Genomic DNA, 22,281 nt, shown 5'->3' on the forward strand with positions numbered 1-22,281 from the left:
CCTCAACTATACTGCAAAGACTCAGCAAAATGGGGAAGGCCTATCTTCGCTGTCAAGAAGGAATGCAAAGGTTAGGTTTGGGTTTTCTAGAACTTACTGCCAGATGGCGTAAGGTACAAAAGCTGTTGGATGGCAAGGACAGTTTCCAAACTAACAAGCCGGTCAAGGGATCGGCAACAAGTAAGGCTATCAAGATATGTGTCTGACAGTAACCTGGGTGGGTTCCCAGAGGTGGAAGCAGAGAAACTAATGACAGCCAACTGGGTATGCAGATTAGCCAATATGTATACTGAACAAATCTAATAGTCTCCAGGATCCTTATCCAGATTTGCAGCCATTCGGTGGCGATAACGATAATTGCCCTGTGGCTTGAGGCCATGATATCAGTGGGTGCAGTCTTAGATCTGAGAACCTCCTATTCTCCTTCCTGAGATCCAACACCTCATATAGTATGGCCAGCGGTATCTTCCAAATTCATACAAATTATATCTAGATGCTGGAGACCAAGAAGTGGAGGTCTCACGTTTAGTGTTTGAAATCCTATTGAGGTCAGAGTACCTGCTCCAGACTTCAAGTACATTAGATACAGACAAAAAACCTACAGAATTTAAAGGATGGAATTATCTGTTTCTTGCTGTAAGGATTGAATTGTATACAAGTAAGCCTAGAGACAGCATTAAAGGATACATGAAACTCAGTCATGTCCTCACTCTCAGGGATCCAGTAATTGTTGCATATCTTGGCAACCAATTCCAGAAGACCTGAGCAGATTATTCTGTCCCCCATGGGGTCTTCCAAATAGTTTGAGACACATTGTTTCACTCTCCATTCAGAAGGATAAGACATCCTCAACATGGCCAGTAACACGGGATAGGTGTTCTGTATGGCAAATAGGTCTAGAAGGATCTCAGACATCCAAGTGTCAAGCCATAAACTACCTTGTTGCGGAAATTATCAGGCAAAATGGTTCTAGTCTCTTCCAACACTATACAAAGGTTGGTATGTTTGCAACCTGGGTTAGAGCATCATCCTTCTGGCATAATCAAACTAAATAGTTTTAAGTACCACAAACATGTAAAATAGATTCAAGGTTGAAGAGAGACATAGAATTGGCCCTTCTTCAAGGAGAAAAACAATAGGCTCATCAGGCTTAACAACATCAGAAGACAAGCACTGTCCAATGAAGACCATCACAGGGGTGTGGATCAAGTCAGTCAAAGGGCTTAGATGGCTAGGACAAATCTATCACATAAGGGCAGAGACCGCTCTTCCAAACTTATTACGTATCCATGGGCAGAACTCCAAAGGAGTCCCTCCAGAAAAACTATGACCTGGTCTACATTCAACAAGCTGGGGGTCCATTCTTGTTGACCCAGCAGTCTTAACTCCAATACATCTCAGTCGTTAGTGGGTATGGATCTAATCCTCAACTTAAACACAGCAGCACCCACCCTTGTCATCTGGTGAGTTTGTACATCCCATATGTATATGCTGTCATGCTGTGTCAGGAATGAGGAATATTATATACTTACCTGATGGTAATTTTCCTTTCCTGATGCAAGCATGACAGCATATAGCCCCCCCCCCCCCCCCCCCAAAAAAAAGGAAAGAAAGGCTTTGCAGTGATACTAAGTTATGAGAATGCTGTGGGCAGGGAGGAGACCTACTATTATAGTATAACCGGTTCTGAGATAGGGCAGGGGGCGGAGCCTACCCATACGTATATGCTGTCATGCTTACATCAGGAAAGGAAAATTACCGTCAGGTAAGTATAAAATTTTCCTCAATAACTGCACTTCAGTGAAAACACAAACTTCTTTATTTTAGAGCATTAATAAAATCAACGCAATGCAGCAGGAGAAGTGAGCCGACCCCAACGTGTTTCATGTTATGAAGCATTTACTCAAAAAATATCCACTACAGTACACCATTGCGTTATTATTTATTTATTTATTTAACAGGGCATCTCTGCAGGAGTGTTTATTCAATGCAGCTGGAGGTGACCCGTGGATACTTAGTCTTGCAGAATACTTAGTCTTGCAGAAACAACTCTATATAAAAAAGTTAGTTATAGTTATTTGTTTCTTAGAATTTGCCCTTAAATAGCCATTTGTGGCATAGCCCTGTGCACCTACTGCAGTTTTGAATAAAAGTGATTCTAAAGTTTTTTTTTTAAATAGCAAACATGTTATAATTACCTTCTTTGTGCAATGGTTTTGCACAGAACAGTCCCGATCCTCTTTTTTTGGGTCCCCCTTCAGCGGTCTTGGTTCCTCCCATCTTCCAGGTACCCCCAATAGCAAGCTTTGTTGCTATGGGGGCACTCGAGAAATTCTTCCCAAGCTACGATCTGGGTGTCAATTCACACGCTTACTGGCTTACTGGCTGTGATTGACAACAGCAGAAGCCAATAGAGCCTGCTGCTGTATGAGCCAATGACACTGCTCTCATGCACATCACTGGATTGAGATGGGGCGGGGGCTAGGGGGAGGTAAGCTGCACCAAGAAGGTTTTTTATCTTAGAATGTATTAAGGTAAAAAACCTTGAACCTTTAGAACCACTTTAAAGCTTAATTCCAGGTATACATTTTATAGCTGTAAATAAGAAATTAAAGTGCTAATATGAATATTGACAAAAACAAAAAACAAAACAAAATTCAGCTGCAACTATTATGATGTGCTCATAAATCACAAATACTAAGACTAATTCATTGATTAATAGTGCGCTAGAACCTATAAAATCAGTCCACAGTGATAAACAAATATCCACATCTAGTTAATTGTCCATATTGTCTAATTACCACAAAATACTGTAATAGAAAACTGTAGTAAAAATTTCTTAGACCGTGATCATAAAAAACAAAAAATGGAAATTATGAAAAAAGTGCAGACAGAAAGTCACCACCACCTCAGTGTGAACTGCCTGCTCACCTTCCAGAAGTTTTCAGACACAAAAGGTGCTTATGATAATCAGCCTGTGTGTGTTCCAATCCTGGGACACAGTGCTAGTAGTTTTCCTTAATGTCTCCAAAAGCAATCCAACCTCTCCAGGTTGAGTTGATTTCTCAAAACAATTTAATATATCATCATTACGCAAGATTGCTAATACAGTGATTGCCTCCTTTTTAATATAAAATATACACACTCACATTTGCCTCAATATATAACTGCATATTGAAGATCAGTGTAAAGAATGTAGCTTTCCTCCTCACTGGACATAGTTTCATAGTTTCATAGTTTCATAGTTAGTTAGGTTGAATAAAGACACCAGTCCATCCAGTTCAACCTGAGTGAGTGTCTACAATTGTCCCTATCCCTATACATTGCACACTCATGTCGGTCCCAACCCTCAAGAAGCCCACAATCCAAGGTCCCCATTCATACACTAGGGCCAATTTTGGACAGAAGCCAATTAACCTACCTGCATGTCTTTGGATGGTGGGAGGAAACCGGAGTACCCGGAGGAAACCCACGCAGGCACAGGGAGAACATGCAAACTCCAGGCAGGTAGTGTCGTGGTTGGGATTTGAACCAGCGACCCTTCTTACTGCTAGGTGAGAGTGCTAACCACTACACCACTGTGCTGCCTGGAGTGGAGACATCCAGTGTGTTTAGCAAAAACAAACACTCGGACGTGACGTCACCGTCTCCGCCCGACGCGTTGTGTCACAGGTCATGTGACTTTCTCAAGGGACTTGCCTTTGAGATAGTCATGTGAACTGTGACGCAACGGGAGGAGACAGTGACATCACATCCAAGTGTTTATCTTTGCTAAACACGCTGGATGTGCAGTGAGGAGGAAAGCTACGTTCTTTACACTGGTCCTTCAATATGCGGTATGTAAGGCAAATGTTAGTGTGTATATTTTATATTAAAAGGAGGTAATCACTGTATTAGCAATCTTGCGCAATGATGATATATTAAATTGTTTTGAGAAATCAACTCAACCTGGAGAGGCTGGATTGCTTTTGGAGACATTAGGGAAAACTGTTAGCATTGTGTCCCAGGATTGGAACACACACAGGCTGATTATCATAAGGACCTTTTGTGTCTGAAAACTTCTGGAAGGTGAACAGGCAGTTCACACTGAGGTGGTGGTGACTTTCCATCTGCACTTTTTTCATAATTTCATCTTTCCATTTTTTGTTTTTTTATGATCACGGTTGAAGGACTTTTTACTACAGTTTTCTTTTACAGTATTTTGTGGTAATTAGACAGTATGCACAATTAAATAGATGTGGATTTTTTTATCACTGTGGAATGGTTTTATAGGTTCTAACACACTATTAATCAATCAAGTAATATATTTTATAGCATAGTTACATTGCTATCGGCATGGACCAATGGGACTATGCGTATACCATACCTGTGGGATCCTCATTGAAGCAGAGGATCATTGTAATAATGACTGGATTAGGTAGGAATTGTGGCTTCACCACTCTGCCTCTCTACCTCAACCAATCAGCGAATGGCTTGCATTCACTGTGAAAAGGCATTCTGTGACCCCTATGTTCACTATGTTCACTATGCACTATGCAACAGGGTAACCACTTTGTACAGGACCCAAAAGACAGCGATGATCATTGTAGTAGCAGGGACTACTACAAAGATTTTCCACTTCCACAGGGATCTCCACAGGTATGGCACATGCATATTTTTCCATACCTGGAATTCAGTTTTAAAAGCCTGTGGCAGTTGTTGGTCTTTGTTGAATCTTATGCCGCATACACACGGTCGGAATTTCCAACAACAAATTTTCGATGTGAGCTTGTTGTTGGAAATTCTGACTGTGTGTAGGCTCCATCGGACATTTGTTGTTGAAATTTCCGATAACAAAAATTTGGGAGCTGGTTCTCAAATTTTTCGACAACTAAAACTGTTGTCGGAAATTCCGAGCGTGTGTACACAATTCCGACGCACAAAATTCAATGCATGCTCAGAATCAAGCAGAAGAGCCACACTGGCTATTAAACTTCATTTTTTTCGGCTCGCCGTACATGTTGTACATTACCGCGTTCTTGTCGTTCGGAATTTCCGACAACATTTGTGCGACCGTGTGTATGCAAGACAAGTTTGTGCCAACATCCTTTGCAAATAAATCCAGGATTTATAAATCCAGGATGTTGTTGAATGTCCGATCGTGTGTACACGGCATTACTCTTACTTACTTGTAGTAAGTGCGGAGGCAGCCAATGCTAACTGACAGCTGCTCATATCCTGATTCCACTTATTGAGATCTCAGGCATTGAGATGACTCAGTGACACCAGTATACACAGAATCCAGGACTCAGTCCATCTGCGAAAAAAAAGGTCAATGCTCTACATTTATTTCAATCATTCTACTTACAAGGCTTGATTCATTTTCAGCAGTAGTTGTGTATTTCCATTACAGGTCATCAGAAATAGTCATTGGAGAAATGAATAAATGAAGACATTTGTTTTCCCATAGGTCATCTAAGTATATCAACATAAAATAACTATAATTAATACCAGAAATGTTCAGCGAAGCATTGCTGATGCTGAATATATAACCTAAAGCACCTGAAATAAAAACAGAGATGTATGAACATCAGATATTCCTGGCATAAAAAAATGTAAGGATGAGCTATTCTTATACCTGTTTTTAAGAAAGGGAAGGGGACATATGCAAGCATTTATGTGTAAATGCCCATATACTCACATACACGAATAAAAATACTGACCAGCAATGCAGATTTTTTACTAGTTTACAAGCATGTGTAAGCCCTTGTACACACGGTCGGACATTCCGACAACCAAATCCGTCAGAAAAGGCCTAACGGTATTTTACATGTTACATCTATTAAATAGTAAAATGTAATTTTAGTTAGGGCTTTTTTTAGAGAAGATATTTCACACAATATCAGTATTTGCTATAAACTGCCACTTAAAGTGGAACTTTAGTCAGAAAATTAAGGCCTACTAGATCAGGGCTCAGAATTTAAAGTCATGAGCTACAAGCAGGGGCGGACTGACTATTGGGCCACTGGGGCACTGCTCGAGGGCCCCATGCCACTAGGGGGTCCCATCAGGGTTGCCAGCCTCAGTAAAAACCAGGGACAGTAGTGACACCTTCTGATGGCCACGCGTGACATGTCCTCTTTTAACATCCTATCTTGGAATGTCCGGGGGCTCAATTCTAAATTTAAAAGGGCAGTTCTCTTTAAATATCTGAAATTGCACTCCCCCCATGTGGTGCTGCTTCAGGAGACGCACCTTATGGGCAGCAAACTGTTGGCACTGAAGAAGCCATGGATCCAGAGAGCCTTTCATGCCTCCTACTCTACCTATGCCAGGGGGGTCTCGGTGTTGATTAGCAAATCCCTTCCATGTGCAGTGGAGCAGATTCACACCGATCCTCAGGGTAAATACGTGATAGTGGTTTTCACAGTTTGGGGAACGAGATATATAGTGGTAAATGTATACTTGCCTCCTCCCTTTTCAGCATCCACCTTATACACGATCCTGGAAAAGGTTACCCCGTACTGCCCCGCTAGGCTGTTACTTATGGGTGATTTTAATGCCATTCTAGCCCCAGACTTAGACAGACCGGTCCCCCCCAAACACTGCTCCCCTGACCTATCCATTTGGGCACAAGCCATGGGAGTGACGGAGGCCTGGAGGTGGAAACACCCCTCGACTAGGGCCTACTCATGCTTTTCCACCACCTATAAGACGTCCTCACGCATCGACTTAGCTTTTGCCAATCCAGCCATGCTTTCGGACGTGTTAGACGCCACATACCTGCCCAGCGGGCTGTCGGACCACTGCCCTCTCCTCCTTAATGTCCGTTCCCCCACTTCCCGAACCTCGGCCCTTTGGCGCCTGGGAACCCACTGGCTCTCCCATGCCGATTTGGTAAACACTATCCCGCCCCACCTTACCGAATACTGGCAAATTAATGCAGGGTCCTCCTCCCCAGAGGTTACTTGGGACGCATTCAAGGCCTTCAGTAGAGGTCATTATATCTCCTCCATAGCTGGGATCCGTAGAGAACAAGCCACCACCACGACTGAATTACAGAGCAAGGTAGATACCCAGGCTGAGGCCTATGCAGCTGACCCCACTGACTCTAGTTTCGAGGCCCTTAGTGCGACGAAACGAGAACTACACCTCCACCTCACAGAACTTGCCAGACTGGATCTTTACCGCAACAAGCAGAGGTTTTTTGAACAGGGGGACCGAAACGGTCGTCTCCTGGCAATGTTAGCTCAACATGACCTGCCCCTGACGGTGATACCTAGTGTGGTGTCCCCCTCAGGTGAATCGGTCTCCTCTCTTCCAGACATATTAGACACTTTTAGGCAATACTATAGTTCCCTTTATACCTCCGTACTGCCCTCGGATCTTAGGCCACAGGACCTGGCGCCTTGGCTGGACCCCCTGGCACTCGGCTGGCTCTCGGACGCAGAGAGAGAAAATTTGGTAAGGCCCATTACCCCGGAGGAGGTACGGAGGGCCATTTGCTCCTTTCCCGCAGGGAAATCCCCGGGTCCAGATGGCCTCCCTATGGAGTTCTACAAAACCCACGGGGACCTACTTGCCCCCCAGCTGGCCCAGCTCTATACTCACTGTCTGGCGGAGGGCACCCTTCCCACCTCCATGAGCCATGCACACATTATACTAATCCACAAGGCCCCTAAGGACCCCACGTTATGTGCCTCATATAGGCCTATCGCCCTCCTAAATGCGGACTTCAAAATTCTTACCAAATTGCTCACTACGAGACTACAGCCCCTACTGCCGTCTGTGATAGAGACGGACCAGACTGGTTTTATGGCTAATAGAGCCACTGACATCAACTTACGACGCCTGTTTACTAACATCCATGCTCAGCACCTTACTGAGGGTTCCAGGGTGGTGGCCTCCCTAGACATAGAGAAGGCCTTCGACACTGTAGAGTGGCCTTTTCTGTGGGAGGTCCTCCGCAGAATGGGGTTCCCCTTGGTATTTATTAAGTGGCTTCAGACGCTCTATAGACACCCCACGTCGGCCATTAAGTTGGGGGGGAGTCTTTCGCGGTCCTTCCCTTTGTCCAGGGGCACGAGACAGGGCTGCCCTCTTTCTCCGGCCCTATTCGCCATTGCAATGGAGCCCCTGGCGGAGGCCTTACGTACCTCCCTGCATGTCAGGGGCCTGCGTGTTGGCTGGCTGGAGGAGAGGGTCGCCCTGTATGCGGACGACCTCCTTCTCTTCCTTAATGATGCGGACTCCTCACTCAGAGGGGCATTACAAATTCTTGACTCATTCTCCACGATCACGGGCCTTAGGGTTAACTGGTCGAAGTCGCTTCTGTTCCCCATAGACCCAGCGGCTCGCGACACTGCCCCCCCTGATTTACCCCTACAGTGGGTGGAGACCTTCAGGTACCTTGGGGTTGTGGTCTCGAGGCAGGCTTCGGACTTCGTACCCCTAAATCTATCCCCAGTGGTTCATGAGACACGGCTGCGTCTGAAGGCATGGGAGTCACTACCCCTATCATTGCTAGGGCGGATAAACCTGATAAAAATGAAAATCCTACCGAAATTTATCTACCTACTTCGCCAATCTCCACATTGGATTCCCAAATCCTTTTTCTCCCGTCTGCATAGTCTGTTTGCCTCCTTCATCTGGGGAAACCAGTCCCCCAGGTATGGATGGTCAACAATTACGCGTCCGTCCTCCCAGGGAGGACTGGCGTGCCCTGACCTGTACAAATATTTTCTAGCCACCCAGCTGGTTACAGCAGCTTGGTGGCTCACTCCTGATAAGACAAACCCTGCCACCTTGGTTGAAGCGGCGGTGTTGGGGTCGCTGGAGGCGTTGAAATTTTTACTCTATCGTGGCCCGAAGGCCCCGTACCCACTGACCCCCTCCATGCGCACCACGTTACGTGCATGGGGGGTAGGACTTAAAATTGAAAAATACCCTACCAATGCACTTTCTCCAGCTGCCCCCTTGTGGCGTAACCCCACCCTGGAGCAGTTTTACAAACTGCCTGAACCCCATGCTTGGACTAAATTCAATATTAGAACAGTAGACCAGGTGATTTCTGACCAATCGCTGGCTCCACTCCCCAAGTTGATTTCTGAATTCAACGTCCCACAGAGTTATTTTTTTAGGTATCTACAACTCTCCCATGCCTTCAGGTGCCAGTTCTCCAGCTCTCCCCCCCAGGTTGTCCAATCCGCATTGGAGGGCCTCCTCAAGTCCAGCTGTGACACTAAGCCCACCTCAACACTTTACTCCCATTTGATAATGACCTCCCTCCCTACTTTGGGGAAACTTAGAGATAAGTGGATGCGAGACATTCCCACCTTTGATAACGATGATTGGGATGACATGTGGGACTTCCCCTTCAGATCCCTGGTCTCCCTGAGAGATCGGCTGATACAGTTTAAGATGGCCCACCGAGCATATTTCACCCCCTACAGACTGCACAAAATGAACCCCGCCTCCCCGCCGGGATGTTGGCGTTGTGGGACAATACCGGGGGACTTCATTCATATTTTTTGGACCTGCCCAGCCATTGTTGACTATTGGAAGGAGATACTAGGGGTCATTACACAGGTCACCTCCATATCGCTCCCACTCTCTATAGAAACTTGCATACTGGGCCTGCTAGATCAGCTAATTCCCACTGTGGCGCGGCGCACCCTAGCTGGGCTACTTCTCTTCTATGCCCGCAAGGCCATTGCGCTCAGCTGGCGTAAGCCCACTCCTCCCCCTCTCTCCCTGTGGAAAAAATTGGTGAACGACAGCCTGCCTCTCTACAAGGACTGCTATGTTAATAGGGGTTGCCCGCAAAAATATGACAAGGTCTGGTCCAGCTGGCTGGCGGATGCCTCCACGGCCTCAGACCCATAGCCTACTTAACGCATTTTCGTTTGTTAATGAATAGGAATATGCACCAGTGGAAATGTTGTATATCTGAGTAGCATGGTTTAGTCCTGAGTCATCCTACTGCACATGGAGTCGGCTCTTTGTGGCCGGTGAGATGCCTTGAATTCTCCGACATGTTTTTTTATGTAATGCACTGTCTTATATTGCAACTCTTTACATGTCACGCCTGTAACACTAATCGTGACCAATGTATGTGTTTTTGTTTTTGTTTTTGTCTGTCTTGTTTTGCTTTTGGTTACTTGTTCACTGTCTGAAATTCCAATAAACAGATTTGCAAAAAAAAAAAAAAAAAAAACCAGGGACAGTATGTAAAAATTTGTGTTTTTTTTTTTTACATCTGTCTCTGAAATGTCCCTTACCGAAATCCTTTTGGTCTAAAAATTTTGGGATTATAGCTGCCCCACCTCTCCAGTACCTTCTTAGCCAATAGAAACATGTCTGTGTATACTGTGTGATTGTATACTGTGTGGGTGTGTTTGTGTCTACTGGGTGGCCCCATAATCTCCTTTTGCCCGGGGGCTCCATGAGTTGTCAGTCCGCCCCTGGCTACTAGCCAGGCCTGCCTTAAGAGTTACTCGCCACCAGTTACCCTGCCCAACCACTACCCTGCACTGCCTCTAATTATGCGCCTAAACTTGCAATTGTAAATTATCTCATGAAATGATACTGTTAAATGTTGTACTGCACTAGTGTGAAAAAAAGCCCTTGCATCGGTGTCCTCAGTTCCCCATTCACATCAAAGACCCCCCTTTTTACATCAGTGCCCTCAGCCTTTTACATCACAGACTGCCCAATTACAGACTTCCCCCACCAATGATCGACCCATCAGAGACCCCCCCCCCATTACAGACCATTCCATCACAGCCTGACCCATCGCAGCCCCCCTTTTTAACAGACCATCCCATAACAGCCTGACCCATCACAAATCCCCCTTTTACAGACCATTCTATCACAGCCTGACCCATCACAGCCCCCCCCCCCCCTTTACAGACCATCTCATCACAGCTTGGCCTATCACAGCCCCCCTTTTACAGACCATCCCATCACAGTCCAACCCAATCACAATCCCTTTTACAGACCATTCTATCACAGCCTGACCTATCACAGCCCCCCTTTTACAGGCCATCTCATCACAACCTGACCTATCACAGCCCCCCTTTTTCAGACCATCCCATCACAGTCTGACCCATCACAGCCCCCCTTTTTACAGACCAATCCACCCTAGACCCCACTCATCACAGATCCCCCCATCTCAGACGCCCCCTATCACAGACCCCTCTCCATCACAAATCCCCCCCATCACAGACCCCCCCCCCCCCCATCCCAGACCCCTATCACAGTCCTCCCTCGATGTTACAGACTATCCCTTCCATAAGATTGCAGCACTCCCCTACCTCCCCTACTTTATTCACAAAAGACGGGAAGCATGGCAGGTCCAGACAAAGGTCAGGACTTTTCATGTGACAGGCAGGTGATTGATTGCTGGGACTGCCCCGCTGCCTAGTAACCAGTCACCTGCTAATTAACTTGAAGTCCTGCCATTTGTCCAAACCTACCATGCATCCTGTCTTGTGTGAACCCCCGATGTGGCTCCTCACACTCAGCCTAGTTCCACCGACCAAATGCAAGCAGGTGAGTGGAAATTTTAAGGGCTGTGCTAGATCACTTCAGGCTGACCCCTTTTGCAGGTATAGATATGTAAAACATTAAAAATAAGTGACTATGCTGTTTAAGATTCAGTAATATACTGTCTCACCCTGCTCTGCACATGCTCCGTTTGCTCTCTATTTTTAAGCATTATTAGGCACTGCCAAGTTTGTAGAAGCCGATCTGCTGAAAGCCTTAAAGCAAAATTAAACCCTTCAACCCTTTACAGCCAAGGACGCTGCTTCTGTTTGATCTGCAACTGCCATGGTGCTGCACATGTGATCAGGTATGACACCAGCCATTTAATGGATTGACAGTTTGGTTGAGGACAGTTATCAATCCTGGCATTCCAGGAACGTAACTGTTTTTTGAAACCGTTAAGTCAATGCGATTAGTTCTGCTTTGGGATTTACTGCTGTTCATGGGCTCTGGGCTTCAGCAAAATGGCAGCCTCCAGCAAGAAGAAACAGGAGCAATGCTGGAGGCAATTTACAGCACACACTAATTTTAGTAGCATAGTTATTAATATGGAATCTATGTTTCTTGCTAAAGAACATTATTTTTTTATCAAGTTATTTAATATTATCAGTTATTTCAGACTGAAGATAGACTGTCCTTCAGTAGCTGATGCAAGGAGGTATTTGTTTAATTACTTCAATAGCAAACACTTTCACTCCCTTCAGGCCTAGGTCAATTTTCAGCTTTCAGCGCTGTCACACTTTGAATGACAATTGCACGGTCATGCAACACTGTACCCATATAAAATGTTTATAATTTTGAGACAGAAAGCTTTTGGTGGTATTTATTCACCATTTGGTTTTTATTTTGCTGTTATAACATTTTGCAAATAAATATTTTTTATGAAAAGGCAGATCTTTCTCTTATTGAACCTCTGAAGCAGCCGTCTGAGTCCAAGGCTGTCTTTAATATTGACCAGGCCCTGGGCAAACATTTTCTTGGGTCCCCTCTTCCATGCAATTTCGCTCTCCACATGCTTTGAGACATACAATAAATAGCAGCTAGACTCAAAATCTGTTTACTGAATCAGATCAAGCAGTGATTGCAATTGGTTGCCAGAATATACAGTGCAGCATTGGCTGCTAGAGGTTTCAGCACACATTATGGCTTACTGTTTATTTTGTAGAGGTTACAGCACATGACTTCTGATTGTTGATTGGTTGCTAGAGATTACTGTACATCAATACTGCTCACTGATTGCTAGAGGTTACTGGACATCTATACCACTCACTAATTGGTTGCTAGAAGTTACTGCACATTATTACTGCTCACTGATTGGTTCCTAGAGGTTACTGCATTTACGTACCGCTCAATGATTGGTTGCAAGAGGTTAGTGCACAGCATTACTGTTATGTCTCCAGGATACCTTTCTCTCTCCTGAGGTTCAGAAAAGAGAATTCACCTTGTCATTTAATTTGTATATTGTGTGCATTATTAAGCTATAAATTATGTTTTTTCTAGGTTAGCTGTTACGCTAACCTACTGGCCAAACATTAATATAATTTATAAGAAAACTATCCAGCCACTTAGGAAGTGATGTAAAAGTTGTCACATCCTCTTTAGTCAGGAAGTGAAACAGCCACAGGGATTTGCATGTTCAATCACATGGCAGCAGCCTAGATGCTATCTCTCCCCATCCATGGCATTGGAGGTAAGCAATCTTTCTCTTCCTCCTCCACAGGCTATTAGGGAAAGGAGTTAGTCATTTCAGTTTTTATTTTATATGATGTTTACTATTGTATGGTAATGTTATATTATTCTTGTTGTTTTCAGTTTTACCGCATATCACGTGTGTCATTCACACTTTATTAAAATCTGCAAGAAAGCGCAGTCTATTATTGTGTGTGCAGAAAAAGGTTATCTTCCTGGATAGCTACCCATAGACTCCGGGAGTACGGGGGGCAAGGCCAGGACAATTACTGCTCACTGATTGGTTGCTAAAGGTTACATCACATCATCTCCTTACTGCCTGCACACCATGGACTGGTGAGGGGACCCATCAATAGACAGAGAACTCCTAGGAATCCTAGGACTACTGGGATCGGTGGTGGGGGCGGTGGGATTTGTTAGGAGGCAGTACACTGTGACAAATTCTGAATCATGTACAGCAAATCTAGAAATCTTTGGCAAGTATATAGTGGGGCATTCTTTAAATGTAATGGAGAATTTACAAAGACCACCAATGTGAGGGGGGATTTACACTGACCATAAATGTGAGGGGGAATTTGCACTGACCACCATGTAACAGGGGATTTTACGCCACCCACCAATAGAAAAGAGGGATTTCTTCACTGACACCAATGTAATAAGAGCATTTACACCAACCACTAGTATAAGGGGGAATATACAATGACCTCCGTGTAAGGGGGAATTTACACTGACAACCATTGTCGTTGAGATTTGTACTGACCACCAATGTAAGGTAACACTTCTACACCGACCACCAATGTTAGGGGGGATTTACACTGACCACCAATGTAAAGGGGGATTTACACTGACCACCAGTGTTAGGGCAATTCTGCACTTACCACCAATGTGAAGGGAAATGTACACTGATCACCAATGTTATGAAGAATTTACACTGACAACCAATTTAATGGGGAATTTTACATCAACATCCAATGAAGAAGGGTTTCTACACTGGACACCAATGTAAGTGGGATTTACACTCAGCACTAGGGATGAGCTTCGTGTTCGAGTCGAACGTACGTTCGACTCGAACATTGGCTGTTCGGCCCTTCGGCGAATTCCGAACGTTTGGGCCGTTCGCGTCGAAATTCGAGTGGCGCGCGCGGACCACAATGCACTGCGGTGGCGCAGTGCATTGCTGGCTCATGATTGGCCAAGCATGCACTGTGACCCCGCATGCTTGGCCAATCGTAGCGCCAGCAGCGAGGAGAGCCATGATTGGCCACAGGCATCCTGCCTGTGGCCAATCATAGCTCAGGCTGTGTAGTGCACGCCCCACACTATATAAGGCCGCCTTTGAGGCGGCCTCGTGTAGTGTGTTAGCATCTGAAGCAGTGGGTGTTCTGTGTACCTTCAACACAGTACACACCAATCGTTTTTGGCTGATTTCCTATCTTGCTGCTGTGTAGTGGTTGTTGTCTGTGCCCTGACCGCAGTATACACCACTATATTCACCTCACCTATATAGCTAGTGATCTAGCTTTAACCACTTAACAACTGCCCATTGCCGATTAACGGCTTCAGGGCGGTTGTTTAACTCTGAGAGGCCTATAATTAACGGCCTCCCAGAATTCTGCTCTCGCGCGCCCCCTGGGGCGCGCACTCGAGAGCATCACGGATCACGGTAAACGGCCGCTCGTCGCGGCCGTTTACCACGTGATTGCTCCGTCAAACGACGGAGTGATCACTTGTAAACAAACCGGCGTCATGTTATGACGCCGGTTCCTCCCTCCCCTCTCTGTACCGATCGGTACAGCGGAGGGGAAAGAGATCGGTGTCAGCAGTGATGTGGGCTGCATCTGCAGTGCCCACATCGCTGCTCACCGACTTTAACCCCTCAATTCCCTGCCAATACTCTGCAATACCAGTGCATACTCTGCAGTACCCTGCCATTACTCTGCAGTACCCCGCCATTACTCTGCAGTACCCCGCCATTACTCTGCAGTGCAGTACCCTGCCATTACTCTGCAGTACCCTGCCATTACTCTGCAGTACCCCCCATTACTCTGCAGTACCCCCCAATACTCTGCAGTACCCCCCAATACTCTGCAGTACCCGCCATTACTCTGCAGTACCCTGCAATTACTCTGCAGTGCAGTACCCTGCCATTACTCTGGAGTACCCTGCCATTATTCTGCAGTACCCCCCATTACTCTGCAGTAACCCCCATTACTCTGCAGTACCCTACCATTACTCTGGAGTACCCCCCAATACTCTGCAGTACCCTGCTATTACTCTGTAGTACCCCGCCAATACCCCGCCAATACTCTGCAATACCCTGCCATAAATTGCCATACCCAGCCATACTCGGAGATACCCAGCCATACTCGGTGATACCCTGAAATACCCAGCCATAGACGCCCCCCACCCCTCACCGCCCTCCGGTGCTTCTACCAACTCGCCAGTACGATCAAAGCCAGAATCTTTTTTTTTATTTTTTATTTCAGGCTTCCCAGCCTAGAGGTGAGATGTGGGGTCATATTGACCCCCAGATTTCACTGTAAAGAGGACCTGTCACCCCATATTCCTATTACAAGGGATGTTTACATTCCTTGTAATAGGAATAAAAGTGATCAAAAATATATTTTTGGGGAAAAAAATGTCAAACTAAAATAAATAAAGTAAAATGAACAATAAAAAAAAAAAATTTTTTTTTTAAAGCGCCCATGTCCCCATGTGCTCGCATGCAGAAGCGAACGCACGCGTAAGCCCCGCCCACATATGAAAACGGTGTTCAAACCACACATGTGAGGTATCGCCGAGAACGTTAGAGCGAGTGCAATAATTCTAGTCCTAGACCTCCTCTGCAACTCAAAACATGTAACCAGTAAAAAAAAATGTAAGCGTCGCCTATGGGGATTTTTTAAGTAGCGACGTTTGGCGCCATTCCACGGGCATGTGCAATTTTGAAGAGTGACATGTTTGATATCTATTTACTCAGCATAACTTCATCTTTCACTTTATGCAAACATTGGGCTAACTTTACTGTTTTTTTTGTTTGTTTTTTAAGCACAAAACTGTTTTTTCCCCCAAAAAAACGCGTTTGAAAAATTGCTGTGCAAATACCGTGTGAGATAAAAATTTGCAACGACCACCATTGTATTCTCCAGGGTCTTTTGGTATGCATATGCTGTGTGTGTGAAATAACCTGATAATATGACAATTTTGTGGAAAAAAAAAAAAAAAAGGAAATAGGCCATCAGTACTTCAGGTGTGATCAATTTTCAGATATTGGCACCATAGCTTGTGGACTCTATAACTTTCACAAAGACCAAATAATATCCACCAATTTGTACTTATGTTTACCAAAGATATGTAGTAGTATGAATTTTGGCCAAAATTTATGAAGAAAAAATTACTAATCTGCTAAATTTTATAACAGAAACGAAGAAAAATTCATTTTTTCGCAGAATTTTCGGTCTTTTTTCTTTTATAGCACAAAAAATAAAAAACTGAGAGGTGATTAAATACCACCAAAAGAAAGCTCTATTTGTGTGAAAAAAAGGACAAACATTTCCTATAGGTCCAGTGTTGCATGACTGAGTAATTGTCATTCAAAATGTGAGGGCACCGAAAGCTGAAAATTGGTCTGGTTATTAAGGGTGTTTAAGTGCCCAGTGGTCAAGTGGTTAATAATAGAGCTTGCAGTCAGTAGTGTTAGGAGATAGTGCGTGCTGTCTGCGTGCTCTGTACCCAGTACATACCGCTATAATATAGGGCAGGCCCCTACTTTCAAACATCCAACTTACAAACATCTCCTACTTGCAAACGCAAGGAGACAGCAGCAAGTGAGATGAAAAAGGATGGACGACAAAACAAATTATACAGGGGTGATAACCCTTCCCTATGTTTTCCAAAAAGCTTAAAAATAGTTTGTTTGACTGGAGCTACACTTTAAAAATGTACCGGTTGAAAATTACAAACAGATTCAACTTAACACAACAAACCTACACAGTCCCTGTCTTGTTTGCACCGCCTGTATACTGCTGTTCTGAGTATATAGGGCCTGGGGGCCACACGCATTTCCTTTTTTTAATATGGGTACGGGGTTCCCCTTAATATGCGTACAAGACCCAAATAGGCTGGTAATGGGCAGGGAGGGCTACCCATGCCATTTTTCTGAATGATTTTCAACCATATTGCAGGAACCAGATATAACATTAAAACCGCAAGCAGTTTTAAATGGTGTTATTTCCGTTTAATGTCATTTTGTGCAGGGACTGTTCCAAACACGGGAAACACGTGGCACTTCACAGGCATACTACAGACACCCCCCAGGCACCATATTTAAAGGAATATTTCACCTTTTTTTTTCACTTTAATCGTCATTAACCACTTTCAGACCGGACCATTTTGCTGGTAAATGACCAGAGGTCTTTTTACACTTTGGCACTGCGCTGCTTTAACTGGTAATTGCGCGGTCATGCAATGTTGTACCCAAACGAAATTTGCGTCCTTTTCTTCCCACAAATAGAGCTTTCTTTTAAAGGTATTTGACTGACTCTGCGATTTTTATTTTTTGCGATATAAACGTAAAAAGACCGCAAATTTTGAAAAAAAATGATATTTTCTACTTTTTGTTATTAGAAAAATCCAATAAACTCAATTTTAGTCATACATTTAGGCCAAAATGCATTCAGCCACATGTCTTTGGTAAAAAAAAAGTCAATAATTGTATATTTATTGGTTTGCGCAAAAGTTGTCACATCTACAAACTAAGGTACATTTTCTGGAATTTACGCAGCTTTTAGTTTATGACTGCCTATCTCATTTCTTGAGGTGCTAAAATGGCAGGGCAGTACAAAATCCCCCCAAATGACCCCATTTTGGAAAGTAGACACCCTAAGGAAATTGATAAGAGGCATGTTGAGCCCATTGAATATTTTATTTTTTTGCCGCAAGCGATTGAATAATGACAAAAAATTTTTTTTTTTTTTTTTTACACAAAGTTGTCACTAAATGATATATTGCTCACACATGCCATGGTTATATGTGGAATTGTACCCCAAAATACATTCTGCTGCTTCTCCTGAGTACGGGGATACCACATGTGGTCGACTTTTTGGAAGCCTAGCCGCGTACGGGGCCCCGAAAGCCAAGCACCGCCTTCAGGATTTCTAAGGGCATACATATGTCATTTTACTCCTCACTACCTATCACAGTTTTGAAGGCCATAAAATGCCAAGATGGCACAAAACCCCCACAAATGACCCCATTTTCGAAAGTAGACCCCCCAAGCTATTTGCTGAGAGGCATGTTGAGTCCATGGAATATTTTATATTTTGCCACAAGTTGCGGGAAAATTACAAACTTTATAAATTTTTCACAAAGTTGTCACTAAATGATATATTGCTCACACATGCTATGGGCATATGTGAAATTACACCCCAAAATAAATTCTGCTGCTTCTCCTGAGTACGGGGATACCACATATGTGGGACTTTTTGGGAGCCTAGCCGCGTACGGGGCCCCGAAAACCAAGCACCGCCTTCAGGCTTTCTAAGGGCGTACATTTTTTATTTCACGCCTCACTACCTATTACAGTTTTGAAGGCCATAAAATGCCAAGATGGCACAAAACCCCCCCAAATGACCCCATTTTAGAAAGTAGACACCCCAAGCTATTTGCTGAGAGGCATGTTGAGTCCATGAAATATTTTATATTTTGCCGCAAGTTGCGGGAAAATTACAAACTTTTTATTTATTTTTATTTTTTTTCACAAAGTTGTCACTAAATGATATATTGCTCACGCATGCCATGGGCATATGTGAAATGACACCCCAAAATAAATTCTGCTGCTTCTCCTGAGTACAGGGATACCACATATGTGGGACTTTTTGGGAGCCTAGCTGCGTACGGGGCCCCGAAAGCCAAGAACCGCCTTCAGGCTTTCTAAGGGCGTAAATTTTTGATTTCACGCCTCACTACCTATTACAGTTTTGAAGGCCATAAAATGCCAAGATGGCACAAAACCCCCACAAATGACCCCATTTTAGAAAGTAGACACCCCAAGCTATTTGCTGAGAGGCATGTTGAGTCCATGGAATATTTTATATTTTGCCGCAAGTTGCGGGAAAATTACAAACTTTTTTTTTTTTTTTTTTTTCACAAAGTTGTCACTAAATGATATATTGCTCACGCATGCCATGGGCATATGTAAAATGACACCCCAAAATAAATTCTGCTGCTTCTCCTGAGTACGGGGATACCACATGTGTGGGATTTTTTGGGAGCCTAGCTGCGTACGGGGCCCCGAAAGCCAAGAACCGCCTTCAGGCTTTCTAAGGGCGTACATTTTTGATTTCACGCCTCACTACCTATTACAGTTTTGAAGGCCATAAAATGCCAAGATGGCACAAAACCCCCACAAATGACCCCATTTTAGAAAGTAGACACCCCAAGCTATTTGCTGAGAGGCATGTTGAGTCCATGGAATATTTTATATTTTGCCACAAGTTGCGGGAAAATTACAAACTTTTATTTTTTTTTATTTTTTTTTCACAAAGTTGTCACTAAATGATATATTGCTCACACATGCCAGGGGCATATGTGAAATGACACCCCAAAATAAATTCTGCTGCTTCTCCTGAGTACGGGGATACCACATGTGTGGGACTTTTTGGGAGCCTAGTCGCGTACGGGGCCCCGAAAACCAAGAACCGCCTTCAGGATTTCTAAGGGTGTAAATTTTTGATTTTACACCTCACTACCTATCACAGTTTTGAAGGCCATAAAATGCCAAAATAGCACAAAACCCCCCAAAATGACCCCATTTTGGAAAGTAGACACCCCAAGCTATTTGCCGAGAGGCATGGTGAGTATTTTGCAGCTCTCATTTGTTTTTGAAAATGAAGAAAAAAAAAAATTATGTATATTTTTTTTCTTTTTTTCAATTTTCAAAACTTTGTGACAAAAATGAAGGTCTGCAAAATACTAACCATACCTCTCGGCAAATAGCTTGGGGTGTCTCCTTTCCAAAATGGGGTCACTTGGGGGGATTTTGTGCTATCTGGGCATTCCATGGCCTCCGAAACTGTGATAGGCAGTGAGGAATGAAATCTAAAATTTACACCCTTAGAAATCCTGAAGGTGGTGCTTGGATTTTGGGGTACCGTACGCGGTTAGGCTCCCAAAAGGTCTCACACTTGTGGTATCCCCGTACTCAGGAGAAGCAACAGAATGTATTTTGGGGTGTAATTTTACATATAACCATGGCATGTTTGAGCAATATATCATTTAATGACAACTTTGTGCAAAAATAAATAAATAAATAATAATAATGTATTTTTTCCACAACTTTTGTCAAAATATAAAATATTCCATGGACTCGACATGCCTCTCAGCAAATAGCTTGGGGTGTCTACTTTCTAAAATGGGGTCATTTGGGGAGGTTTTGAACTGTCCTGGCATTTTATGCACAACATTTAGAAGCTTATGTCACACATCACCCACTCTTCTAACCACTTGAAGAAAAAGCCCTTTCTGACACTTTTTGTTTATCTGACCCTCAAACTTATATCACCCGCCGGGTGATCAGGGGGTTAAACCTTTATTAGGTAATAAATGGCGGGTGCCCTGAAACAAAAAAAATATAACTAACCAACCAGCGTCACCTGTAACAGTTATATGGTGATCACTGGTGAAAGGGTTAACTGGGGGGCAATCAGGGGGCTATGCGGTAGTATATGGGGGTCCCTGACGCTATAAAAAGCTGCGGCGAACCTAAATACTTACCTGCCTAACTAGCGTCACCTGTGACACTAATACAGCGATCAGAAAAAAATTGCTTATTAGTGACACTGGCGACGGGGGGTGATCACGGGGTTAAACCTTTATTGGGGGGGTTAGGGGGGCACCCTAGAGCTAAAGGGGGCTAACCCTAACTGCCCTAACAGTTATTACAGTCACAAATGACACCAATGCAAAAAAAAAAAAAAAAAAAATGCACTTGGTGTCACTGTGACTGGGGGGGCAGGGGTGATTGGGGGGGTGATTGGGGGGTGATCGGGGGGGTGAAAAGTGTGCCTGGCGTGTTCTACTGTTAGTGTAGTGTTAGGTGCAACTCACCGATCCTCTCTCCTCGGTGCCGGAACGAAAAAGACCGACACGAGGAGAGATTACATCACTTCCTCTGCCTGTGTTTACAATACAGGAGAGGAAGTGATGTCACGGAGGATTTTCATTCGTCGGGAGCGATCGCGAGGGGGTGGCCATGAATGAATGGCCGTCCCCTCATCCCTGATCTCTCCCGAACGAATGCCGACCGCCGCAGGCACCGGGGGGGGGCCCGATCGGGCCCCCCACCCGCGGGCAGGCAGGGACTTATATATACGCCCATATGCCTGCCCGTGCCATTCTGCCGACGTATATCGTCGTGCGGCGGTCGGCAAGTGGTTAAAATCAGTGCTCCCGCCAAAACGGCAGTTTTTAAAACTTTTTTTTGCAGTGACCCATGTCCCCTGAGGCCGGAGGCAGGTCCCCAAACCCTTTTTAGGACACTATCTTGCATATTAGCCGTTAAAATTAGCACTTTCCATTTCGAACGTTCGAGTCCCATAGACTTCAATGGGGTTCTAACGTTCGTTTCGAACGCGGGGGTCGTTCGCAAGTTCTGGTGCGAACCGAACCGGGGGGTGTTCGGCTCATCCCTACTCAGCACCAATTTAAAGGGGGCTTCAACATGGACCACCAATGTAAGGCAGGATTCAAAACTGACCAAAAATTCAAGTTTGGATTTTTTTGACAATTACCAATATAAAGAGGAGTTTCTGCACTGGCCTCCAAGGTAATGGGGATTTACACTGACCACTAATGTAATAGAAGCATTCACGGTTACCACCAATGTAAAGAGGGATTTACACTGACCACCAATGTAAGGGGGACTTTCACAATGGTCACTAGTTTGAATGAAAATATTGTACACCAAGCCCCAATTTAATGAGAAGATTTAGGCCGCGTACACACGGGCGGACTGTTCGCCCAACCTTGTCCGCTGAACAGTGTTTGGGCGGACAGTCCGCTCGTGTG

Source organism: Lithobates pipiens, unplaced genomic scaffold (genome assembly GCF_037356315.1).
Source record: "Lithobates pipiens isolate NorthernLeopardFrog02 unplaced genomic scaffold, aLitPip1_a1.2 Scaffold_28, whole genome shotgun sequence".
NCBI lineage: Eukaryota > Metazoa > Chordata > Amphibia > Anura > Ranidae > Lithobates > Lithobates pipiens.